Raw genomic sequence first — 21046 nt, forward strand, 5'->3', positions numbered from 1 at the left:
TGTGAGATGTATGATATTCCATCATGTACGCAGAGCACCGGAGCTCCCCAGGGCTGCGTTCTCTCCCCACTGCTCTTCTCCCTGTACACCAACGATTGCACATCTAAGGACCCCTCTGTCAAGCTCCTGAAGTTTGCAGATGACACCACACTCATCGGCCTCATTCAGGACGGTGACGAGTCTGCTTACAGACAGGAGGTAAAAGAGCTGGCTGTCTGGTGCAGTCTCAACAACCTGGAGCTTAACACGCTCAAAACAGTGGAGATGATCTTGGACTTCAGGAGAAACCCCCTGCACTCCCCCCACTCACCATCATGAACAGCCCTGTGACTGCAGTGGAGTCATTCAGGTTCCTGGGAACCACCATCTCTCAGGACCTGAAGTGGGACATTCACATTGACTCCATCGTAAAAAAGGCCCAGCAGAGGTTGTACTTTCTCCGCCAGCTGAGGAAGTTTAACCTGCCACAGGAGCTGCTGAAACAGTTCTACTCCACCATCATTGAATCCATACTCTGCACTTCAGTAACTGTCTGGTTCAGCTCAGCTTCTAAATCTGACCTCAGAAGACTACAGAGGGTAGTCCGGACTGCTGAGCGAATCATCGGTTCAACCCTCCCTTCTATTCAAGAACTGTACTTATCCAGAGTGAGAAAAAGGGCTGTCAAAATCACTCTGGACCCCTCACATCCAGCACACTCCCTCTTTGAACTGTTGCCATCTGGTCGACGCTACAGAGCACTGAGCACTAGAATGACCAGACACAGGACCAGTTTCTTCCCTCAGGCAATCCATCTTATGAACAGCTGACAATAATGGCGAACACACTACACTTTATATTTATATACACACACACTTTATTTATCTAACACACATACTTAGTATACACTTAAATTTTGCACACAATATATATGTACATACATAACTTCACTTTGTAATATACCTGCCTACAATTGTCATTTGTATATTGTCATTCACTGTCTACATATTTGTATTTTTTATTCTTTTATTATGTGTTTTATGTTCTGTCGCTGTCATTCTGTTGTACTGCGGAGCTTCTGTCACGAAAACAAATTCCTCGTATGTGTAAACATACCTGGCAATAAAGCTCATTCTGATTCTGATTCTGATTCTGATTCTGAGTCTACCGTGATTACAAGTTGTTTGGTTTACTTTATTTTACATGTTATATGTGTAGGCTGTGCTTAGCCACGATTTAGCTCGTATTCAGACCCGGCTATTGTAGCCCACTTTTTGTCAAAACTGATTAATTGTATTTTTTTGCCAGGCAGTGCATGAAATGGCTAATATTCAATCATGTTCGCATTGGTATGATATCAAGGTTCAATACGTCATTTCACGGCATGGTCGATCACGATTTAGTTCCAAATTGGACGGGCTATATGCGGTCTGCTTTAGCCCACCTGGCGAAATCAAGGCAATGTGGTCTACGTACGGCTTGGCCCAGATTCAGACCAGCGACCTAGAATATTAGTCTTTGAAATGTTTTCGCTTACACAGCTTAATATATATTTTCTGTCAAACATTCATACACAATCTACGAAAAAAATATCTAATCAAATGCAATTGCATTTCCCAACCGCTAGATGGCACAATTGAAACACTACTGAGACATGTCTACTGGGACTAATGCCATTGCGCGACTAGATCACTTTAGCCAAATCTCGCGATAAACATTTCTGCCATTTTATTTTACACGAGGCAGCTGTCGGAGAGCAACGGGTGAGCAACAGTCTGAGTGAAAACCTTCACATTTCTACTTCGATCTTGTAAGTATGCGTGCTATTTTTGATATGTTTATTGTTTAAATTAGTTAGCTGTTATAATGTGTAGAAACCGTGACATTTTAACATTAACATTGCAGAGTACTACTTTTCTCCAAAAAGTTAACGTTACCTGCACGGGTTATTGCAAATGTATCTAAATTCAATGAATGTGGTAAGCATGAAACTATGAAACTTATCATTACTATTTTTTAATATTATAAAGATACCAGTATATATTTGTATTTAAATTACAGTTGATTTAAAGCAAATTTTGTAAGTACTTTACATAAAATTTAACAGCAGCATAGTGCAACATGAAAAGAATTTTTAAAAAAAAATCCTTTCCATTTAATAAAAGGTAGTGGCAAACATAAAGTCTTTAAACTTGTTTGTAAATAATTAAAATATGCAGCATACATTCAGTTTTCAGTGAATTTGTTTCAGATATAAATTTGAATGCTGCTTCTCCATGTTTTGTTTTGACTTTGGAGATATAAAAGTAGCTGGGTACTGTCCCAGATGTCCTGAGAGGTCTGCTCTGGATGGTTCTTAGTGCATCAGAAGATTAGAAATTTACTTTGGCCTTAAAATGTTAATTTAATAACCAACTGTAGTTTTTGGATATGAATTTTTTGACAGACAGATAGCCAGCGTAAAAACCTCAGAACTGGGGCCGGTTGCATAAATCTATTTAAGACTAGTCTTGCAAGTTAGTCGTCTAATTTTTTTCTTTAAGACTGGTATTGTCGTGTCTTAGGGCTGATGATGAATTTCTTCAGTCAAATAAATAAGGCTAAGGAGACGGGGTTCCAGGTGTCAGAATATAGACTTTATTGCTCAAAACAACAAAGCCGAGATGACGGCCGCCGCATCTGAATCTTCTGTCTGTCCATGCACTCATTTTATACCCCTATCTCCATACCTTATTTGGTAGTTCCGGTTTTTAATTGGCATTGCCCGCCAAGTTTGCCACTCCTTATCGCTTAATGATGGAATTCGGCCAAATCAACAATTAAACAATCTCTCCCTATTGGTTGGCTATGGTCACGTGAGACATCCCTCCAAGTCTGTTTACCACTGATGTCAACACTTGGAAATCACCCAAAGTTCTCAGGGTTATTTTAGTTCACAGGTGCATTACAGAGGTCAGTTTAGTTCACAGATACAACTTAGTGGAATATTACCAGGATCTGCCAGTGGGAGGTCTTTTATGTCCAATCCTGTTTAACACTAATAGTACTGCCCTATGGGAGGGCTTTTATACACCTGACCCTTTTCATGACAACCAGTATCTGGGAATAACTCAGCATATTGATCAGTATATTGCTTTCTGTCATAGTTATGCATAATATTATAAGTAAGATAATACCATATTAAGTAAATAACATAGAATAACACATTTGTATTGAGTAATACCAAAGAATAACACAATATATTCCCCCCTCTGAGACATTACCAAGTCTCACCACTAAGCCCTTTGCCTAGAGTACAACACCACAAGTCCACCTCTCCTTCTGTCCATCTATGAACCAATAATGGTCCTCCATTTCCTCTTAACAAATTATTTCTTTAAGTTGTTGCACTCCAGAGGAAGTCAGATCCAAATATCTCTCCCCACAATTGACCAGAAAAGAGTAATAGAATCTACTTCCCTGCCTATACCTTCTTGGGGGTCAAATTAATCAAAACAAATCGACAATGTGTATTAAAGCATGTGCATGAGATGTCTTAGCCTTGCCCATGGTTGTCATGGTTATGTAGAATATATGAATGATTCAAATAATCAAAATTAGTAAAAACAAAGTAATACAATAAATTGTACACTGGTTCATCCCTCGCTGCCAGAGGAACTCCAAGCATTTCCGGTAGCCTGGAGCGCTATCTGGTGATGCTGTCCTTCGTTGCCAGAGGAGCTCAGGCAACTTTCATTGCCATTCAGCGCTATCTGGTGTTGGAGTAGATAGTTGGCTTTTAAACCTCCAGTTGAATCTACTCATGTTGCTAAGCACTAACGTGCTCGTCGATCCCTTATTCTTTTCAAACTTTGATGACTTTTCCAGTGTTGAATAAGACAAACTATATACTAATAAATGAAGGTAACATGATGAATACATTCAGATAAGAAAATATGCAATCTTTCTTTATCGTCCCCTTTTCTGGTTGCATTGCCTCGTAACACGGACAATGACCTGCTTAACACCTTCAGCGTCCTCTTTCTTTCTTAAGATGTTCTTTAAAATAAATGATCAGATAATAAATGACTTAAGGAGTAAGTGACTTCAGGAAGGGGCATATGCCAAAATAAAATACAATAACACAATTTAACTTCCTGCCTACTCTATCCAAGTATTCTAATTCTACTACATAATAAGAAAATGAAAATACAATGAAGATACTGACTCCCTCTCTATCAAAAGTTACAATACAGGATAAACATAAAAAATAGAAAATAAAAGGCACCCCTTCCCTACCACTCCATTGTTTTTCAGGAAGGTTTCACACAAATTCATCCAGTCCAGGTCCCAATGTGCACGTTGGTACATCCAATGTCCACTCCAGTCGGTCTCACTGACACATTAATCATCTGTTTGGCTGTAGCACTGGCCAGCATTGATCTGATGAAAGGCACAATACAACAGAACAACAAAAGAAACACAACAACAACAATGGCTATTTTGATGCCCACTTTAGTTAACCATTGTCCCCAAGACCCAAAAAGTAAATTAAACCAATCCCAAGTATGCACGTCTACTCCAGCATTCTTGGTCACTTCCTCTCTTAGGTTTTTCAGTTTCTCCATTGCTTTGGTGATCGATCCAGCTGGGGCTGTACTGTTTGAAATATAAGTATATGAGTTCCAAACATTACACATACATCTCCTTTTTCGGACAGAAGCAAGTTCAGTGCTTGTCTGTTTTGCCATGCCATTTTACTTGTAGGACTCAACTGTTTTCCCAGAGCTTCTAAGGCATCATCAGTATAGTTAATGAATCTCTTCTGATTATAGTAAATATAATTAATCCATTCTAAGTTCTTATTTGGGGTAATACACATTAAAATAGATTCTAGCTTTATATTTTTCTGGTATTCTTCTTGGTTGGCCAATTAAATCCATGTACAGATTTGGATCTGCTTCATATGCTCTTTTAGCTCTGTGTCACCTTAGTTGCGGCTGCTTAACTTCATTTAAGTCTCCTTCAATCGTTGTTACCCCTTGTAACAGTCTTAGTCTAGTACAATACCTTTCCAGTCTTTTGGTAGTGTGGCTCTTACTTTTTTTCTTCTTTTTTTTTCCTTCACATACCCAATAGTAATCTGCTATTGCTTCTAATTGATCTTTCATGGTGCGAATTTGGGGAAAACTTATAGTTCTGTGTCTTTGACCTTTATGATTGTCATGTTCATTCATGTTTATCTTTACAGTGGCTGTGGCATATATCAGACAGAATGATTTGAGTACTTCTAAATTATAATACATATTTTGGTCTAAATGCCAGATTATTGCACAATTCCTTTTTAATTATCCCATTTTATGTTTCCCCTTTGATTCGTTCAAACGCTCATACTCCAATGTGCGATCGATTACATAAACTACAGGGGTCTTTATTTTCTTGATGTCAGTTCTTATATCTATTTGTTGACATTCATCATGTTCATTTTCTGACATTATTTAGGGTGCAGACTTCACATTCAAATAGATATTCATCCACCATTGCTTATACATATAATAACCAATAACTTTGGTTAAGACACTTTATTTATAATCTTTCTTAATTTTTATTATTATTATTATTTATTTATTTATTTATTTATTTATTATTTTTAATCACTTCCCCCCTCGCGCAATAGTCAAAATCATGTGCTTCAGAGATAAGGATTGTAACCAATATAGATCTTCATATGAGCGCCAAAGCCAATTTGAATTTTTTTTTTTTTTTTCGTTAATGGTTCAAATGTTGTTCATGCATCAGTAATCCTCAAATAATCAAAGGTGCTTTAATATTTTGATGGCCCATATGTTTTCTTAGTGCTCTAAGTGGAACTGTTTTGATTGAATAATTATCATTCCAGTCTGCACTAAAACCTGTCATTCCCAAAAAAGTAATAATTTATCCCACTGTTTGTAGTTGTAGTCCTCTAATTGACTGGGTGATATAGCTTTCATCCCATGTGAAATTGTGCATCCTTAGTACTCAGCTTGCGGTAAGCAGAATTGCAGTTTTTCTTTAGAGGCCTTATGTCCCCCTTCAGCCAAGTAAGACCTTTAATTGAGCCTTGGTGGCATTTTCAAGTCATTGAACAGATCAACAAATTATCTACATACTGTATTAATGTACTGTCCAGCCTGAGATCACTTAGATCTTCTTTTAGAACTTGATTAAATACATATGGTGAGTGTTTTGAAACCTTGTGGAAGTCTCATGTAAGTGAGTTTTTTACCTTGATAGGTGAATGTGAACAAAAGTCTTCTCTCCTCGGCCGAGGGAACGCTGAAAAAGCTTAGCAGAGATCAGTTACTGTATAATAATTAGGAGATGAACTTTGGTTAACAACATATGCAAATTTGGAACTTCAGTAGGCCAATCCTCCACAACCTCATTCACTGCTCTCAAAGCATGCACCAAACGCCATTTTGATTTGTATGCATTATCTACTAGCAATATTGGGGTGTTACTACAGCTAGTAATTTCAACAAACACTCCTGCTTTCATTCATCCCTCAATTGTCTTTTTGATTCCCTCTTCTGCTTCTGGTTTTGAAGGATACTGAAACTTTCTTGGTAGCTTAGTACTGTAATTTTCTGGGTATCTTAGCTCCTGGTTTAAGCACTATTCTAACTGGATTAGCTGATTTTACTAATCCCACATCTATGTCACGCTGAGACCATAATTCAGGTGGTACTTGTTTCTACATTTCTTTCTCAATTCAGTTTGTTTTGTTTGATGTTTTTTTTTTTTTAACCTTTGGCTCAACTTTTGTATTTATAACCATTCTGGGGACTCCCATCATTGGAGTAGTATACAACTTTTTCTGTGGCTTGCCAGTTGCTTTTTTTTTTTTTTTTTTCTACTGCTTGTTTCATCATGGGGGCTAAGTCTTTAGAAACACAATCTTTACTTACAATGTAACATGAGGAATCGAGTTTGGCACTTCTAACCATTCATCAATTATTTTTTCTTTATCTATCTGCAGAGCTTAACTTTCTGCTCCTACTATTATGTATAGCGAGTTCATGGGAATTTGCAACCCTTGTGTGTTTTTTAACCATCTTTTTTCAAATTCTGGGTCTATGTTCTCGTCATACTTCATAGTTCAATGAAATTAATTTTTTGGTGGATTTGGTTCACAAAGCTGTTCTCTAATGTATCTTCCCCATTTGCCAATTGTTTTTTCTACACCTTCCTTTAGATCACCTAACCAATATATATATAAGCACATGGTTCTTGTGTTTGTTGTAATGATGAAACATTCATTTGTCTAATTGCCCTATCGTCTACATAAATTCCATCTGGTGTACACCATATCTGCATTTTTAGTTTACATATAGCATCCCTGCCTAATAAATTAACAGGTGTGTATTCTGAGACTAAGATTGGTATAGGGGTGTGACGGTTAGTATATAACCGTGAGACCGACGGTTATAGTTGAACACCGTCATTAGAACTATAACCGCCAAAACCGTGTCATTAAAATATTTTTTACAAACATTTTTTATCAAAAATTATTTTCATTTTTTAGATCATAAGATGCGCAATATATCGGGAGACATGTTTTTACCACTTAATGAAGTTTTGTAAATCGTCAGACATGATATTTACCACTTCATAAAATTTTGCTTTGTAGAAAACCTTTCTTAAAAACGAATTTCGTTTTGTACAAATTTTATCTTAATTTTAATAAATGTTTCATCAACCAATTGCATGTATTTTAATAAATAAAAAGCAAGTAAAGCAGACAATGATAACCGTGACATGGAAGCACCAGCGCGCCGTGTTCACTTGCACTGCACTGTGACCTAGAGCACATCTCATCGTAAATGAAACTCAGCGTAGGCCTATGCCTCATCCTTTAGCATTAAATATCTTTGCTGCATCCTTTCTAGAACAGACAATGGCTTTTTTTTGCGGCTCGCATCAGCAAAGCATTGCATCGCCATAGACCGCAAAACAAGCAGCGGATGGCGGGCGGGTGCGGCTTTGAAATTTGCTCTATGATTTCCATGAAGCAAAAAATGAGGACGGAATCTCGAAATCCAGTCATGAAAATGAAACTTGCATTTTAATATGGACAGTCACAGAATTTGCCAAAGTTAGCATAAAATAATCAAATCAAATCTCCATATGGACCAGTATCTGTAAATGTTAAGCCGCAAAAGTTGTTTAAAATATAAATCCGTGTTCTGCGCGTCTCTGTGTGAATTAATGAATGGCAGAGACGTGCGGGTTTGTTTACTACATGGACTGAAGCGCATGACGCTTGCATTAATTTCAGCATCTGAGCTTCAGAGTTCTCTCTCCTTCAAGCGATCTGAACTTTTCAGCTCATCTCAATGGACGCACAGCGCACCTGTATTTGATGCTCTGTAAACTCTTTGTGAAGGCGCATGACTCACCGTCACTTTACTGATAGCGCTGTTTCTCACACATGCAAAGAGAGAGAGAGCGAGAGTCTTTCCACGCTTAAACAACACGCTATATGTAAACTATTCTTTGTTGTCTTCTCCTGTCAAAATAATGGATTTAATTTAGAATTATTCATATTCATTTTCGAACAAGCAGAAGACATACCAGTTTCTCCGGTAGTGGGCGGAGCTAATGGGCAAATGGCAATGGCTTTTTTTTGCGGCTCGCATCAGCAAAGCATTGCATCGCCATAGACCCCAAAACAATCAGGGGATGGCGGGCGGGTGCGGCTTTGAAATTTGCTCAAAAAACGTTGGCGCGGATGATGAGTTTTGTGACAGATCTCCTTAATAAACGGAGGTCTGAAATCTCTGCCCCTTTACCGATCAGAGCGCGCGCTGACACGGAGTTAACCCGCTATCTCCAAGAACAACCAATTGACTTGGACGCCCCCCCCCCCCCCCCGACGGTTATGTTATGAACCGTCACATTTGACTCACGTCATAACCGTCATCACAAATTCTGAAACCGGCACACCCCTAGATTGGTATTCTTATTTCAGTGTCTTTCAGGCTTATGCTCACAGGGGCAGTCATGGGAAGTAACTGAGTTGTCCCCGAGAATCCTACTGTCTTTATATATATTTTCTAGACATTGGGAAGTGCGAGGCATATCTTGGATTTAAACAGGTGTTTGTTGCCCCTGTATCAAGCATGGCAATAATGGGTTTTCCTTCGATTTTAACTTGCAGCATTGGTTCTTGATCAACATCACAAGATATCATTGGAAGCTGATTCCTCCCCGTAGGATTCTCTGGGCAGCCCTAATAGCCTTGATCAGGTCCAAGCCATGGGTTAACAGGGCCTGGAGGTTGAGCTTGCACTTGTCGTTGTCCATAGTTGACTCCTGGGGCCATTGGCTGGCTCTGTTGCCAAGGATTGATGGTGCAGTTTCTTCTACTGTGTCCAGGCTGATAGCATCCCCAACATACTCCTGGAGGGCCACCAACTTTTTCTTGATTGTTGTTAAATCTTCCTCTGCCACGTCCTTGTTGCTGTTGTCTATTCCAGCTCCTGTTGTTTGGCTGCTCTGGCTTGAGATAGATGACGACTGGTGCCGGTGCTTGTGGTGCATTAGCTGTTCCAGCAGGCGGTGCCTGTGCTGCTGCGCTCTGATTTGCTGGTGCAGGCACATTCATTGTTACAAGTGGATTGACAGGCATCGAAGTATTGACCGGTGCCATCACTGCTGAGTGGTCTTCCTTCTGCACTGCTTGGACCTTTTTTTCTTCTTATTTAGCAGCTCTTTTTCTTGGTCCTTCATCTTTAACTCTGGTCTTCTGTGCTGTTCTACGGCATGCACCACATGGTCTCTGAACTCTTTACATAGCTTTGAGATCAGACCTACCACATCCTCCAGCTTCACTTTCATTACTGCAGGCATGGCTTCCACAGTGGCAGTCCTGAAGAGTGCTGTCAGTACTTTTCTTGCTCAGGATCTTTTTCCAGTTCTTCTTTCCAGCATCTTAGTTTTTTCTGTATGTAGGTGGTGGGATTCTCAGTCTCCCCCATTGGCTCCCCCTTCAGGAATCCTGCATCAGTTTGCATAGGGTATTCAATTCTCAGAGTCATCCAGATATCACATCAATGTTTGTCAAAAGAAACTCATTCTGCTTGAGGCTTGTCAACTGCTTGGTGGAGGCCAGACTGCTTGAGAATGTCTTGGAGGCCCCCAAACGCTTAGCAAACCGGGCTTTGATGTCACTTAGGGCCAGAAGCTTTCCAGTTGTTTCTTCTTCAAATGTTCTGATTCCATTTTCCAGCTCCTTTATGGATGTCTAGAAGACGGGAAACCAGTGTCCAGATCTTGACTTGCCCAGGGAATGTACTGGGTGTGACCTTGCTTGATGATTATTGAGCACTCAAATTTTGGGGTTTCAGTCCTTCTTGATGTCCTTGTTGATCCATGCTGCTCTTTTCCTCTTCGTCTGTATGCTTGAAACAGATCATCTGGATATTCTATGTCTTGCATGACCAGTGCCCCGACTACTTGCTTGTACTGCTTCCGCTGGACATAATCATATTGGCTTGGGTGTGATTGCATTTGTCCATGTTTGCCCATCAGTTCGTCCAGCTCTTGTTGCAATGTGTCCACAGCTTGCTTGAAATCTTCTCTTGTCATGTGGATTCTCTCTTGTTCCGTTGCACCTTTCCTCCATCTCATTTAGTGCTTCTTGGGCTGAGTCAGCAGGCGTCACTGTTCTTTCAGGTGCATCTTCAAGCTCTTCTGCTTGATGGCTCCTCAATTCTTCATAAATTGAGGTTAGGTGTTTGTGGCGATTCTCCATTTCTTTGAGCATCTCTGAAAGACATTGAGATGTGTGTGGCTCACCTGTTTTCTCCTCCTCTCTGTTGTCCTTGGCCCCTCCTTTCAGTCCTTAGCTCCACCTTGTGGGCTGTTCTCTCTCTCTCTTTTTGTTTTGCTTGAGACATTGATGTTGATGTTATCAGCCCCTCCTTTTTAAGCTTCAGCCCCTCTCTCATGGCTGTGTGTGTATCTCTCTCTCTCTCCTGCTGTCTGCCATTCTCCTCAGCTCACTTCTGCTATTCTGCTCATTTATTTCAACATCTGCAGGTGCATCTTGTACATATCCCTCAAATTCTATTTATCCCTTTAAATCTATTTTTCCCTGTACTAAAGGCATTTGATTAACAGCTTGATCACAGGAAGATGCATATGGAGGCGGCCTTTCTTCTTCAATTTCATTGTTTTTGTCTCTTTCTTGTTTCTCCAATTTTAATAATTTAATTCTATGTTGTTTTAACTTAGTCAATACCCATGATTCTTGTTCTCGTTTTTCATTTCATTTTCTTTCTTTTTTTTTTTTTTTTTATTTATCATTGATCTTGTAATTTTTAAAGATTTTTAACAAGTTCTCTCTGCCCACCTTTTTGAGAGCTCCCCTATTACTTGTTTACAGGCTGGATTTTTAGAAACCAATAACTCTACTTGAGATGACATCTCTGAAAGTCACAGTTATCAATTTGCTCAACACAATAAATTATTATTATTTTTCCCTCAGTGACTTCCCTCTCTAATCCCAGCACTTTAATAGCTAATCTTCACCAGGCTCATCAGACAAGGATCACTAAAAGTATCCGACCCCTGATTTCCACCTGGACTTTTGCTGGGCGGAGGACTTATCACTTTTTATAGAAGCTGATTAGATTGTCTCAAATATTTTAAAATAATCACAATGTTTTTTCTAGTTTACAGTTTGAAGAGTAACACAGGATCTATTGATTCTTTCCATTGCAAATTGCTTTTTGTCCGAATAGTTTTCTCCCATGCTAATTGCCTCAAACCTCCACAATCTGTGTCCTGTAGCTGTCATTTCTCCTGCCCAAATTGAGTAAGTGAAAGATGGGGTTTACTCTATGCAAAACCCTCCTATCTTGAATATTCTAATGTTCAGTTCATCTTTTGACAATATTTTAAGTTTAATGGTTCCATAAAAGTCAATTAGCAATCTTTTTCCTTGTATTTATAGAATTTGTCTACCCCTTCATCCCCTTCTTCTCTTTTTCTTATTAACAACAACTTCTCCCATTTTTCTCTTTTTTATTATTTAAATTGATTAAGCAATGATCTCAACATTTGCTCTTCTATTTCTTAATCCTGGATAATTTCTACCAACATTTCTAACATCCATGTATAATAGTCTACATTCATCAACATATTCATTATCATCCGTATAATACAGACCCCAGACCCACTTTACATGGTGAAAATATATATCCTTATTTTTATTTTTTATTATTATTACTATCCTGATATTTCATGATTTCCTAATTACAAAATATCTTTTTAGGAATTTGTTTTTTATTTAATAATAATGTTTCTAATATCCGTTATTATGACATGACTACACGCATAATGTTTGGGGTCATATTGACCTCAGCAGTATTACTGAGATCAAAGGATTTTCACATGTTTTAAATATGTTTGGTATCTAATGTAATTTCTTAAGACTAAACTCTCTCCCTCACACTATCTCTCACACATGCAAACACGTACACACACACACTCTTTCATACACCCATAAACACACATAACACTTTCTCTTTGTTCTCGGTCACACACACAGCACAAAGTCAGACCAACATACAGGTTCTCATTCTCACATTTGTGCACAAATACATGCATCCAGACACACATACATGCTCTCTCTCTCTCCATCACACCACACACTCACAGTTGCTCTGTTCTCCTCTTTCCCTGCCCTTTTGCTTTTACTCTTTGCTGACACTCACAGAGATAATTTCACTCTTTCACTCATACAGAGGTTTCTCGCATGGACACACACACACACACACACACACACACACACAGCTTCTCCTTCACTCCTACCCATTGCTTCCACTCCCTCCGTCATGCACACACCAGCCTTGGTTTCTGTCTCTCTTTCTCTCTCTCACTCTAGAAACGAAAAACCAGTCACTTGTTACTTTATCAATAATTGTTTCACAATTTAGATCACAACGTCGATAACTTGGATGACCTCCAAACTCCCGATAAAGCCAGTTCTTTGAAATCTACTTTGTTCTTTCAACTCTTTATACACGCTTTATTTTCTAATCACCACCTTATTGCCGCCTCCTGTATTATTTTACAATTGTTCACACTAGTTTTTCATACCATTGCAAAAATAAACAGCCACATAAAACATATAAAATCAGCACATATAGCTTCATGCAAAGCCCAGTATAGTTAATGTGGTTAGTATAGCCAAGCAATCAGTGCTTACAGTAATGTATCCAGCATGCTGCGCGCACACACAAATCTCTCTCTCAACATACAATGGACAGACAGAGACTAACACTTTAACTCTTTCCAGTCTGCAGACACCCGAACAAGCTGCCCTTCCCATGCGGGGACCCACCAGGGCCACACCCCCACCTACTTGGGCAGCTCCCTAGTTCCTAGGCGCCCCCACTTAGGAAGTCCCTGTAACGGGAATTCATGCCTCTTGGGCAACAACACTTAACACTTCATATGCATATAAACCTCTTTATCAACTTTAAGCAGGGACCCACCAGGGCCACACCCCACCTACTTGGGCAGCTCCCTAGTTCCTAGGCGTCTCCACTTTTTTTTATAACTATCTACTTTTCGCAAGCGCAGCTTCTGACACCTGGAACCCCTTGATTTATACTTAATTAACTTTTCATTAAATTTAGTTTTCATTAAATTTAGTTCAAATTCAATACTTAAGTTTCGTTTATTGGTGAAGCCCTGTCCAAATTACCCCCACAGGCATGACCTTAACCTACCACGCAAACATTCTTGTGTCCAATTTAAGCAAAAATTGCTTACCTTTTTTTTAGGCGCCTCTAATTTTCAAGTAGTTTGCGTGGAAGTCAAGCCTTCTGCCCGCGACGGCTCTCGTGGAAACCGGACTTCAATCCAGTCCCATCTGGGTCGCCAATTATGTCGTGTCTTAGGGCTGATGATGAATTTCTTCAGTCAAATAAATAAGGCTAAGGAGACGGGGTTCCAGGTGTCAGAATATAGACTTTATTGCTCAAAACAACAAAGCCGAGATGACGGCCGCCGCATCTGAATCTTCTGTCTGTCCATGCACTCATTTTATACCTCTATCTCCATACCTTATTTGGTAGTTCCGGTTTTTAATTGGCATTGCCCGCCAAGTTTGCCACTCCTTATCGCTTAATGATGGAATTCGGCCAAATCAACAATTAAACAATCTCTCCCTATTGGTTGGCTATGGTCACGTGAGACATCCCTCCAAGTCTGTTTACCACTGATGTCAACACTTGGAAATCACCCAAAGTTCTCAGGGTTATTTTAGTTCACAGGTGCATTACAGAGGTCAGTTTAGTTCACAAATACAACTTAGTGGAATATTACCAGGATCTGCCAGTGGGAGGTCTTTTATGTCCAATCCTGTTTAACACTAATAGTACTGCCCTATGGGAGGGCTTTTATACACCTGACCCTTTTCATGACAACCAGTATTTGGGAATAACTCAGCATATTGATCAGTATATTGCTTTCTGTCATAGTTATCCATAATATTATAAGTAAGATAATACTATATTAATAAATAACATAGAATAACACATTTGTATTGAGTAATACCAAAGAATAACACAATAGTATTTACTTTTTAAGTCAGTTGCATAATATTTTAGACTGGTCTAATTTAAGACAAAAAAGTAAGACTGGTTCCCCCTTGACTAACTTTCCTTTACAATCTATGTTGCCATGGAAACGAATAAACTGTCAAGTGCTCTAGATTCACAAATGTGGCCCGACTTTGTCTTGCGGTATGGCACATTTTAATATTTGCTTTTATGAAAGGGCAATAAGAAGAGAGAGTTTTCAAAGATCGTTCAAACCCATTAGAAGTCCTTTCTGAAAAGGAACTGCTGGAGAAGCTAAGGTTTCCTAGACATGCAATACAAGAACTAGCAATTGACTTGGAGGAGCATTTGAGGCCTGAAACTTCAAGAAATTTTAGCATCTCTCCACTTCTACAAGTATGTCTAGCTCTACGCTTCTTTGCCACAGGATGTTTTATAAACACAGCTGCAGACTTAATTGGGGTACACAAGTCTACAGCATCAAGAATTATTCATCGGGTTGCCTGTGCACTGTCAGGAAGACTTCCACTTTATCCGACTGATGTCTCTACCTTGAACAAGGTGAAGGCAGATTTTTTCAACATTGCAGGATTTCCAAATGTAGTTGGAGCCATTGATGGAACACACATTAGGATTCAAGCACCTTCAACTCATGAGCCATTGTTCGTTAATAGGAAAGGCTATCACAGTATTAATGTGCAGGCTATTTGTGATGCTAAACTAAGAGTGCTCAACTGTGTTGCTCGTTGGCCAGGATCAACCCATGACTCTAGAATTTTAGTGAATTCCCAAATTCATGATGCATTTGAGAGAGGAGAATTGCATGGTGTGCTCTTGGGTGACTCTGGTTATCCACTAAAACCCTGGCTACTCACACATTTCTTAAATCCAGTCAGTGTGCCTCAAGCTCGGTACAACACAGCCCATACCAAAACAAGAAATGTTATTGAAAGGTGTTTTGGAGTCCTGAAACGAAGATTTCATTGTCTGCATGCAGAGCTCAAAATGAAACCAGAAAAAGTCTGCAACATTATCTGTGCACGCGTTGTTTTGCACAACATGGCAAGGTAATAAATATGTTTTTAACTGTAATTAAAACTCCTAGCTACATATTCCGCAATGATTTTAAATTAAATGAGTAAAATATCATTTTCCATTTAATAGAGATCTTGCACTCCCAGACTTGGAGCATGACCAAATTTGTGAAGAACCCACTTTGGAGATTACTGAGGCAGGAGGGGAAGATGGATCTGGGCGTTACATTCGACAGATGATTGTAGAAAACATTTTCTCAGTTTGACTGAGAACAATGAAAGAATTTATACTTTTAAATTAAGTGGACATATTATAATTTATTAATTGAGACAATACTTACAAAATATTTGATGCATAGTATCAGTACAATCAGCTGAAATATGATATAATCTTCAAATCACTACACATTAACTTACACTAAAATTCTTCAAATCTCTTAAATATCTCTAAAGATTCTGTATGTAAACATTACATATGTAAATTCAAAATTAAATACCAGTACTTATTAAATAGACAATTGTTTGATTAGTTATTGGACAATGTTCGATGAGATCTATAGTTCATGTCCAAGTTTTTGTAGCTCCAACTTTAGCTTAGTTTTCTCTAATTCTAGTTTTTGTATTTCTAATTTTAGTTTAGTCTCTTCCAGTGTTAATATTTGATATTGTTTTTCAAGTATATTGTTCATGGTTATCTTGCTTGGAGCATCTTTCTGTCTCTCGGTGTCTGAGCCACTTCCCACAGGTGCCATTTGGGTGCTGTCCAAATCGTCATCTTTAAAAATAAATGTAAAAAAGAACAAGAACAACATTAGCAAAATTTGAAAAGTAACAGGCACTGTATTTTTTGTTGTACTTTTTTTCTGATAAAATGCACTACATGCTACTTCACCCTTTTGTAGTTCATTCATTTTAGACAAAAACACACAAAACAATTACTTAGCTATGTAAACTGGGACACTGCATAGACTTCTGTTTTTTTGTGTGTGTCACAGGCTATGTGAACACACAAAAAATTTGTGAAACATTGAACAGGTTAAATGGTCTTTATTGACAAAAGTAGTCTGATTATATATAATCTGAAAACACTGTCCTGCAGCAACTAGCCTAGTGATTGCACAGCACGTGATTTCCCCTAACCTGTGTCCACTTATTGTATTTTATAATATTTGTATTTTATCGTAACCGTTTTAAGCAATAAAGTAGCCTACTCGATGCTAGTGCTGCATCTTGAATAAGTCCGCTTAGCGTCGTGCCTTCAGCCGTGACTAAATAAATAGGCTACAGCACAGCCGCTTGTGCGTTATTGCTTACTTAAACACTTAATCTGTTTTAAACTAAAAACATTGTTGTGAGGAATAGTAGAGGGCTGAAAGATTGAAAGCATAGCTTACCTTCACTTTGTGTTGTTTGGTCATCCTGGCTTGTAACAGGAGCTTCGTCATTTTGAGAGACCAATGTCAGTGTCACCTCGCAGTCAACTATAAGATAAGTGTTGCTCAATCTAAAACAGAGCAGTAACCTACAGTGTTTAAAATGAAGCAAAAACAATAACCATCGAAACATTATTACTCACGAGACTGTCCAAACGGGGTTGATGTGACAGCGGTATGAGAATGTGTATCTTTCACCGCTGTGGGTAACGTCCGCCCGGATACTCCGCTCTCCCTCCCCCCGGGGATTCCCCAAAACATCGGAGGTTCGTCTCCGTATATTTCGATGATCATTTCCGTTGTCCTTTTCAGTTTAGGAGATGGTCCTCCCCCCGTTGCTGGGTTTTTTCGCTTAAAAATTTCCTTTTTTGCCTCTTTATATTTTTAAACCGTTTTTGAACATCTTTGACGGATCGGTTGACAGATGGGTTGACACTGTTAACTCTTTCCGTAATTGTTGTCCAAGCTTTGTGTTTTTTGCTATTGCCGTTGTAATCGTTAAATTTATTGATTAGAGTCGATTTAGCAGCATTGTATTCCTCTAATATACAAATATTTTCCGCAAAGGAAAACTGTGACGAGCGCGAACTGTCGGCCATTTTGTTTAAGTTGTTTAGCGTCTTATTTTTCCCACAAATCACTGCGATTTAGACTGTCTTAATAAAGATAGGTGTGAGCTTATTTTATGCAATGGTCTTTCTTCAGTGACTTTAGTTAGTCAGACTATTTCTTAGACACAGTCTTAAGATAATGACTATGTTTATGCAACTGGCCCCTGGAGTGATGTAATCCACTTTATTTGATTTAAAGACACGGTTTATTGCAAATTATCCTGCAATCAGTCAACAAAGTACAGCAGTTGAATATACAGAACACTTGTCAGTGACTACCATTAAATGTCTTGTTACCAACATTCATCAAAATATATTTTTTTGTGTGTGTTCAACAGAAGAAAGCCATACAGGTTTGGAACCAAGTGAAAGTGAGTAAATGATTACGTTGTTGTTGTTGTTTTTTTAAGTGAACTACGCCTATAAGTATTTTTTAATGTTTATTAGAGTTATATGAGTAAGTGATAAAGAATGATTTATAATGATAGTTCACTTTGTGTCTTTGTTTCCGCAGTAGTTTCAATTTTTATATTTTTAGGTCAAACTGTTCTTGTCTGTCAGTCATATAATGCAGGTCTATATGGTCACCACCTGAAAGAGCATGCACAGAGAAGTCCAAATTAAACAATTCCCCACCATACACACTGATAGCCTAAGACACGAAACGAGCGGTTTGTGTCAGAAAACGAACAGTATTTATATCGTTTTACCTCTTATAACACAGCAACGTCGAAGTGATCTGAGGGCGCGCGTGCTTCAGTGTGTGCGCATTCTGGGCTGGCTTAGTCTAAGTGCGGCGCTTGCGCAAATTAAGCCAGAACGCGGACGCATCACACACCTGGAAGCACGTGAGCCCTCATATCACTTGGACGTGGCTGTGTACAAGAGGTAAAAATGATATAAATACTGTTCATTTTCTCACACAGACTGCTCGTTTCATGTCTTAGTCCATCAATGTGTACTTACGATGGGGAATTGTTTAATTTGGACTTCTCTGTGCATGGCCTTTTTAGGTGGTGACCATAGACCTGCATTATATGACTGACAGACAAGAATAGTTTGACCTAAAAAATTGAAACTACTGCGGAAACAAAGACACCTACATCTTGGACGTCCTTAAGGTAAGCTAAAACATACCAAAATTTAATTTCAAAGTGAACTATCCCTTTCAACTTGAGGGAAGAACTAAAGTAGAAATGAAAATAAAATCTGTTTTCACCTTCATTTGAATGATAATTAAAAAAAATAGTGTATTTCAGTTTCAAAACACATTATGGTAGTAGTCAGACATGTCTTGGGATAACAGTGTTACATAATCAATTATAATGTTAATTTTATTTCCATATTCAGAAGTTATGGATCCCAAATATCTAAGAGAATGGCGTCGCTTGAGAGATCGAGTTAATGCTCTCGCTGAAAATTAATAGGTCATTTTCATTGCCATTTAATTGAAATTACAGAACTTGCATATATGAGCTTGATAAAAATGAACATTCGAGAAGAAAATTTCATATATATATGTATATGTATGTGTGTGTCTATATAGCCTATATATATATATATATATATATATATATATATATATATATATATATATATATATATATATATATATGCCTTGTACAGAATTGTTCAATACGTGTATCGTTACACGCCGTATTGCATCACCATTACGCGAGCAAAAATGTTCAATTATTGATATTAATTATAATATTGATATAAATTATTGTCTATATTGATATAAATTATATAGTCTCAATCTATATTTTGTTAACTCTATCTATTAAATCATCCTAGCAAAAGTGATTGACTAATTAGTTAAAAAGGATTGTCAACAATGTTTTTCTTGAGCAATAATTCTTTCCTTTTTCTCATTTGGCAGACGCAGTGATGACCAGCTTTCCATCAGCTATGGAATGTGAAATAAAAAATGCTATTTCTAATCATTTCAAACAAGCACCAGGGACGGCAGGGGGTGGGGGTTATGGATCTAAAGTAAACAGTTAATTCTTAAAAATTAATTGTTTTACATATTTTTCCAATGTTTTATTTGTTCATTTTTATGTTTGAATGTTGTCCAAGTTGTTGTTGTCTATATAATTGTTCAAAATAAATCCCTTTATATTCAATTAGTTTGGATGGATTTTAATTTATGAGAACCTGTTATATTTGAGTGAAAAGAATCCTTATGCCTCATTTTGTTGTCTATTACATGTATATGTAGTGTAATTGATGACTAGTCTATTCTTGGGCTATGGTTAGACGTCTATTAGATTTTCACTGACAGCCCAAAATCAGCCTTGTTTTAGCCAAGACCCATATTGCCTGTCTATTAGACGTATGTAGTCATTTAGAAGACTGGAGGACACACAAAGGTCGACACACTCTAGACTTAATCATCAGTAGGGCTCTAAACTTTTCATCCATTGTTATTAAGGACATAGTGTCACAGATCGCAAGAGGCGAAGACTCAAGTGCAGGCAGATGGGAAGACTTCATTTATACATCACCAAAATAAATAAAAACACAACTGAAACCAGAGGAGCGTTCAAAGTTACGAGACATAGACTGAAGACAGATTCCAAGTGAAATGCTCTCAGACAGCAAATGCAATGAGTTTGCATCCTTCTTTTCTGAGAAGATCATCAATATCAGGAAGGCGATTAGCACATCCTCAAGTAATGCAGTTAGAAATACCAAGGGTTCACACAAAACAAGGGGAATCTGCTTTTAGTGTCTATTCCGCTCGCAGTTGGAATCAGCTTCCAAAAGAGATCTGATGTGCTAAAACACTAGTCACATTTAAATCTAGACTTAAAACTCATCTGTTTAGCTGTGCATTTATTGAATGAGCACTGTGCAATGTCCGAAATGGTTGCACTATATTTTCACTGTTTTTTTTTAATATAAAATAATTTTGTAACCGTTCTTAAATTCATTTTAATTAAGTAAAATTTTTAATCATTATAAAAGTTTTAAAATTGCTTGTTTTATATTTGTTATAATTTTTCTTTATGATTATTTTACTTTCTTTTATGTAAAGCACTTTGAATTACCATTGTGTATGAAATGTGCTACATAAATAAACTTGCCTTGCCTAGTGTGTTAGTGGGCTTATGTGTGTGTGTTATATATATATATATATATATATATAACACACATACACACACTACCGGTCAGAGTTTGGGATCAGAATTATTTCTAATGTTTTTTTTTACAGGAATTTATTTTACTCATCAAGACAGCATTTATTTGATCAAAAATACTGGAAAACCTTTAATATTGTGAAATATTATTAACATTTTTCTATTTTAATATACATGGTGTAATTTATTCATGTGATGTGCAGCTGTATTTTCAACATCATTCCTCCAGTCTTCAGTGTCACGTGA

At 37.9% G+C, this 21046-nt stretch overlaps 2 long non-coding RNA genes across 2 annotated transcripts; one reads left to right on the plus strand and one right to left on the minus strand.

The window, feature by feature from the left end:
- The first annotated feature begins 1722 nt into the window (after positions 1 to 1722).
- On the plus strand, positions 1723 to 19781 carry LOC127969964 (uncharacterized). Its single transcript, XR_008156440.1, has 3 exons — positions 1723 to 1789; positions 17993 to 18025; positions 19537 to 19781. It is a non-coding gene; the product is annotated as an uncharacterized LOC127969964 (long non-coding RNA).
- LOC127969963 (uncharacterized) lies at positions 15714 to 17279 on the minus strand. The gene is made up of 3 exons (XR_008156439.1): positions 17187 to 17279; positions 17005 to 17091; positions 15714 to 16385 (listed from the first exon to the last, which is right to left on the minus strand). It is a non-coding gene; the product is annotated as an uncharacterized LOC127969963 (long non-coding RNA).
- Positions 19782 to 21046: the final 1265 nt, after the last annotated feature.

Source organism: Carassius gibelio, chromosome B13, assembly GCF_023724105.1.
Source record: "Carassius gibelio isolate Cgi1373 ecotype wild population from Czech Republic chromosome B13, carGib1.2-hapl.c, whole genome shotgun sequence".
Classification (NCBI taxonomy): domain Eukaryota; kingdom Metazoa; phylum Chordata; class Actinopteri; order Cypriniformes; family Cyprinidae; genus Carassius; species Carassius gibelio.